General features: G+C 37.6%; 1 protein-coding gene across 1 annotated transcript in view; it reads left to right on the top strand.

Annotated features, from left to right (window-relative positions):
* Positions 1 to 6,065: 6,065 nt before the first annotated feature.
* pik3r1 (phosphoinositide-3-kinase, regulatory subunit 1 (alpha)) overlaps positions 6,066 to 6,365 on the top strand; it is a 19,314-nt gene continuing 19,014 nt past the window's right edge. Inside the window, exon 1 of the mRNA XM_024299159.2 lies at positions 6,066 to 6,320. The gene's annotated coding sequence lies outside the window, so the exon portion shown is untranslated. The remainder of the gene's footprint in view (positions 6,321 to 6,365) is intronic.

Genomic DNA, 6,365 nt, shown 5'->3' with positions numbered 1-6,365 from the left:
ATCCAGTTCCATCTGTTGATTGTATCTGAGAACTGGATCGTGACATCACCCAAAGAAAATAGTTTACTGCTGGTTACAGCCAAATGAAGTCAATTCTGTTGCCATTTTTTTGCCGCCATGCATGTTGGAGCTAGATGTTGTCAGTGAGCAGTGATTGGAGTCGTTGTTTCTATGGCAACCACTCTCACCAATCAGGAGTGAGCTTGTTCAAAGTCTACGACCAATGAAAGCGGCTCGGGAGAATCTGTCAATCAAACGTTTGAGCATGCTTTCACTGAGGCATCTGATCGGTCAGTTTATAACTTGAATGCGATAAAGAAAAAATATCTTTAAAGGGGCCCTACCATGAAAATTCTACTTTTTGAGGTTTTAAATACATTTTACTGTTCATTCCTCACTATAAAGAACCCCAAAACGGTGTTTTGATCCGTTCATGCATATAAGAGTAATCCTGTAAAAACCTGCAGTCTGCAGCAGCCCCTCCCATTCCCACGAAAACCAGCGGTTGGAAACGTGCTGACCTAAGATCGATGCCAACAGCTCCCTCCAGGAAGCTGTGCTGCAAGCTCCGCCCCCAGAGAACAACGAAAACACACCCACCTTCTCCGCAGAGCTGTGGCAGGAGATGACTACCTTCCTGTACCAGGAACCACTCCCGGACCCATTTTTCAATGTAGTCTTGCTTCGTTTCCAATCGGACAGAACTTCGGTTCACTCTGAGATTCCTCAGTCTGAATGTGAAACGAACCGATTGATTGTCATGTTATCCAAAAGGAAATAATTGTTCCAACTGTTTACTTGTTAGAATGTTTATCACTACACTACACCACTACCATTCATGTCAATGGGTGATGTTGTGAAAATGGGCGGGACCGAGAAGGAGCGAAAGGCGGAGCCTCATAAATCGAGTCCTTTTACTTCCGGGTATTAAAACGGTCCACAAAAATGACCCATATTTCACAAATCATTTGTTTTTTACTGTTCCGAGGATAATATATGATCATATATATGGATATAGTTCACTCTGAAAGGCTGAAGAAAATCATGGTAGGGTTCCTTTAACAAAAATTTGGATTATCGAGAACAAGAATTCTTGTTCTGACAGATAAAATGACTGAGTTAAAGCTGTTTATTTCTCTATGAGAGTCTTGGAGCCAGCAGGTACTTCCTGTTTGGAAGTCTGTCCAGTTGACATATACAGTCAATGGTGCAGCCTGACTGTTAGAAATGAGGAAATTAGATCGAGTTAAGTTTGTGAAATTTGCACACGGCCAGTAGGAGGCCGTTACTCGCACTTCACTAACGACTAGAGTTTGACGCATCATCTGTAGGTAGTAAGTGTGTGTAGTTTACATTAGCCTTACGAATACTTCACAGCAGTGATATGTTCCATTTTCACAACATACCTTAAGGTGGTTGTACAAACTTTGAGAAAAAGTGTTGACAACCTCTACAAGAGCATGCGTCAAAAGCCTCGCCTTCATCAAACAAATGATCACAGATGATAGTAAACTACAGAAACCTCGTCTGCTCACTTTTTAAAAAGAAGCTTTTACTTATAGGGTTGAGAACATGTTTGTGGGCTTTTGTTTGCAGTTTGTTGGTATTATACGACGTCTGAGAGCTTTTTTATTTTCAGGGTTGTGTGTTTTTTTGTGCATTTGTTCAGTTAAAGCGGTTAGGATTTGCCAAATATTTTAACACAAAGAGACAACGGGAGACTTCATCCTTTTGTTTTTGTATTATTTCTTGTTTTAGATGTTTTTTGTTTTCTATGTGTAACATAGAAACCAGATAAAAACAGGTCAGATTGAAGGTAAGATCAGTTTCCTCTTCCCTTTTTCAAGTAGATTTTAGGTTTCATTTTTCAGAGATTGGTGTTAAAACAGACTTTAAAATGTGCAGTTTGTCTGGTTTTTAAAGGATTGGAGCCTAAAATTTTCAAATAAGCAGTTCACATAATTATTTTTTAAGCATTTAATTTTATTTGGTCAAGAAATACCTAAGGAGAAATGGTGCACGTAGGAACTAAAAACATACAAAAAAGGGAATTAAAAGTAAATTTGTGCACACCATAAAAGATATTTGTTTTTAATCATCATAATTTTTTGCTAAAAACTCAAATTTGGTGCAGCAACACTTTTCTAGTCTCACACCAATCATAATTTGGTCTATTTTCAGTGTTTCCTTTTTTTTTTTTTTTTTTTTAATAATGATTTTGCTATTTTTGCTAAAAAAAATGTAAAACTCGTTGTTTTCTAGGACATAGTTTCTGCAGAGCGGTGTTGTGGGCAGAACCGCTGATGCAGAGTGAACCCACCCCCACTTCCCGTCATCCATCTGTTTACACTTTAACCTAACATTAGAGGTGCTATAAATCAGAATCAGATCTCTCCAGTGGTACAGTTTAGATCCAGATTCCAGCTCGGGGAGGAAAACAAAGACGTTCATGGATCTATTTGTCTACAAGTGGATGCATTTTAGTGCAGAGAAAAGATTTCTGTATCAAAAATAATCTCTTTTTTTAACGTCATTGATTAAACTGCTCCTGATTCATAATTATGTGCATATAGAAATACTCAGAAATGCAATTTTCAGTTGAATTTTCTTTATACATGTCCTCCATAATCAGAAAAATGCCACAAAAACATGTTAAAAGCATCCGAGTGGGACTTTAAAGTGAACCTGCACGTTAAATTGAGGCTGTAATACAGAGAAACATAAACAGCATTTTAGATGAATAAAAATGTAGCTTTCGTTTGGTCCTTTTATTGTGTGTCACAGGAATCCCTGATTCCTCCTTCTTTCACTCCAGGCTTCAGTGACTGACTGCTGCTCCCCATCATTACCCACAGTGTGCCTTCGATCAGATTTCTTTTTGTTTCCAGCGAGATTCTTGTCTTCCCAGCTATGTTATCTGTCTTGCATAACTCTCAGTGTGTCGCCTTTTTTTTAGTTTTGTACCCTTCAGGGCGGGTTTGATATCCTGTCCTGCAGCAACTTATGTTTGGTACATTTTGTCTCATGAAATCTTTTGTGTGACTTTGACTTGCCTCTGCATGTGAGCGAGCGTCAGGCGTTCGTTCCACTCGGGCGTGACTTCATCACGACAGTAGACAACATCATTCTTATTCCGATCATCAGACTGATTTTAAAGTTTCATAAACTCACAAAAACAAAATTATTTGTTTTAAAACATAATTATCAAGGAAATTAAGTGTTCTGTGCAGAACTGCTGCATAAATAAAGATTAATTTGATTTACGTAAAATTAAATCACTCCCGACCACCCTACACTACAACCAAAGTTAAAATTGATGTTTAAACTATCAATAAGTCTATATTTTTATTGTATTTTTATCACTCCTCCTTCTAAAACGGCTTTAATTCAGATATTTTGAAAGATTTCCCACCAATTTCCCTTCTTACGGCCCCCAAAGCTTTTTAATGAGATGCAAGTCCCCACACCATCATACCACCGCCTCCATGTCGCTAATACAGATCGTATAAATGCTAGAACACTTTTGTTATATAAAGTTACTCCATAATTTTTTACCTGATATAATTAACCCAATAAAAAATGTTTTCCATAAAAAAATTGATCAAAATTAGATAAATTAGATTAGTTTTCTTTCATTTTCAACTGTGGTTTATGTAACAAAATATAAAATAAAATAAGAAGATCCTAAAAACAAAAAATGGAAAATTACCGATAAAATTAGGAATTTCCTAAAATAAAGTATTATGATACTGAAGAGTTAGACTTGGATTTTACTTGGAGTAGTGCTGGAATGTTTTGTCTTTCATTGTAGGACACATGATTTCCTTTATTTAATAAACTGTTTTCCTTTTCTTCTTATTGGAGTCCAGTTTTTGTTATTGTCCCCTTTTGTATTTTTCCCCCTAGACCCAAGACAGGTTTTGGTGAAAATCACCCAGCGATAGTCCTCTAGAGTTAAATAATATTTGGGAATACTTCAGATGTGAGACTTTACATCCGTTCTTTCCTTCAAATTTCCCATAAATCCATGTTTCTTCTTTTTGTAGTTAAATCATAAAGTTGAACCCGAACTGAGTTAAATGAAGCAGGTTTTTCTAAATTTCTTGGATGTGTTTGGCGTCACTTGGAGTATTTTTTTTTAATATTTGAACTATTTTTGATATTTTTAAACCTTGTCCTCCTACGAATTTGGCAAATCTGTCTTTCAAAATATGACAAATATACCAATAATCCATGAAAGCACATTTTCTCTAAGTTTACAGCCTTGATCTGTTTAACACAAACCTAAAACAAGAAAAAGTTTTCTCAGTCTATTTGATTTTGTTACTTAGAGCCAACAAAATCCTTCTTCTGTCGCATTTTACATTATTTGTTTTGCAATCTAGTATGAAAGTAAAGTCTGTAGTACTTCCCATTTTATGCTGGGCTAAAATAACTACTAAATATTAAAATGTTTTAATAATAAAAAAAATGGAAGCCTCTTTTGCTAAGTAGTTTTTTGTCCAAATCTACTGTAAAGCATCTCTGGATTATGCAACAAAACAAAGAAAAACACTCATATTCTGCTTAAATTTTAATAGTTTTTGAACATTTTAAACAAGTTGATTGTTTTTTTCCCCCAGAAAACCTAATTTAATCAACGTATCTATGTATTTATTATATTATATCATTAACTCTTCAAACCTGGTTGAAAAATGAAAGAATTCTCTCAACCAAACTTTATTTAAATGCATGTTTGATGATGCTGACAAAAGCGGTGAACATAATTAAAGCGTCGGCTTAGAAAGAGAAACATTGATGTCACTATACACCTCAAGTTATGCAATAAATAGTTACCAAAACACAGTTACTAAGTTTAACTTTTTTTGATTGAATAAGCAGCCTCACTCAGAAGAACAAATGCATTTGGACATCCCGGGAACATTAGTAGGAATAAGTCAGCCAGCGTTCATGATTTATTTTTGTGCGCTCTCGGAATAACATTTTCCCATTTTAATTTGCAAAGTCCAATCCAATAAATGTTTTGTCTGAGCACAGACAGTGTGTGGGGAGCACTCGGGGTATGTGCAGGACAGCAGATGGGTCAGCAGAGACTGACTATTTAATCAGAGAGGGTGGGGGGTAAAACTGTGTGTGTGTGTGTGTGTGTGGAGGGGTGGATTTAGACTGTACGGCTGGGTTGTTTAAATTTTCATTTCCATCAGCTGCAGCCAATTTAGACGTTCAGTAGCTTTCAGCTGGAAACCGTGTGGTCTGGCTTTTGAAGAGAATAAAAGTTTCATCTCTCGTGTCGTAACGGTTGGAAACACCGTCTCAAAGAAGAAGAAGAAGAAGTCGGTGGATGCTATCAAAAGACCATTTTGTTCAACCGTGACAACAAACCGCAACATTGTGCTAAAGTTCCTATATTTTTTGCTGTTGTTCCCCAACTTTTCTTCCTCTTTTTGCTGCAGAGGACGATCTCGCCGGTGTCTGTGGAGGAGCCAGCCCCTGCACAAAGCTGCTTACATTTTCTTTTAGCATAGCCAGGACAGTATAGGGGATTTCTGCAAGCCAGCACTGTTTCCCAGCCATAATTAGGCCACCCACATTCGCAGCCATGCGCCTCAGAGTAACTCTGTAACATCTCAGACCTCTGAGAGTCCAGTAATGATTCGTGGAGGAGATGGAGAAAAGCATTGTGTGAAATGAGCTTACGTGCAGAGCTGAGCGTATCTCAAACTTCTAATTTTGGGTTTTTTTTTGGCACATCTTAGTGGACTATGAAAAGAAATGCAGGAATGCTGACCATTTACTTTCACTTACAGCAAAAAAAAAGATAAATTTTATTATATAAAATTAATCTAAGGTTTATTTGAAGATCCTGATAATAAAATCGAGAAGATTCCTTTGGGATTGTCATAGAAAGTTATGTAATTTCCAAAGGTGTTTGGTGCTGCATGCAGAAGTACATGGAAGGGGGTGTAGGCCGCGTTGCAGGAATCCCATTGGTTTAAATCTGTGACGCTTTTGATTGACAGAATCCTACACCAATCAGAGGCCGAGCCTTTGTCTCGCCCCCTCGGCCAAAGGGGCGACGTTGAAGGGAACATTTGTTCGGGACGGGGGAGACTGCCGTTGTGCCGTCTGGCTTGTATTTCGTAACACTTTGTACTTGTCATTAAATCGGATTTAAACTCGAGCGGAGGATTTCTTTTTCCTGCAATCGAGCAGGAACCGGATTCGTTTGGAGTTTTTTTTCTAATCGATCGTTTCACGGAAGTTTGACGAAGTGGAGGCGATTTGAGGGAAGAGTCGCTGGAAGCGTTCGGGGATTCTCGGTGAGTTCCTGCTGCCTCAGCTCGACAACTTTGCTAGCAAAAATA

Source organism: Oryzias melastigma, linkage group LG12, assembly GCF_002922805.2.
Source record: "Oryzias melastigma strain HK-1 linkage group LG12, ASM292280v2, whole genome shotgun sequence".
Lineage (NCBI taxonomy): Eukaryota > Metazoa > Chordata > Actinopteri > Beloniformes > Adrianichthyidae > Oryzias > Oryzias melastigma.
The sequence above is the reverse complement of the archived record's forward strand: the minus strand, read 5'-3'. Positions and strand labels throughout refer to the sequence as shown.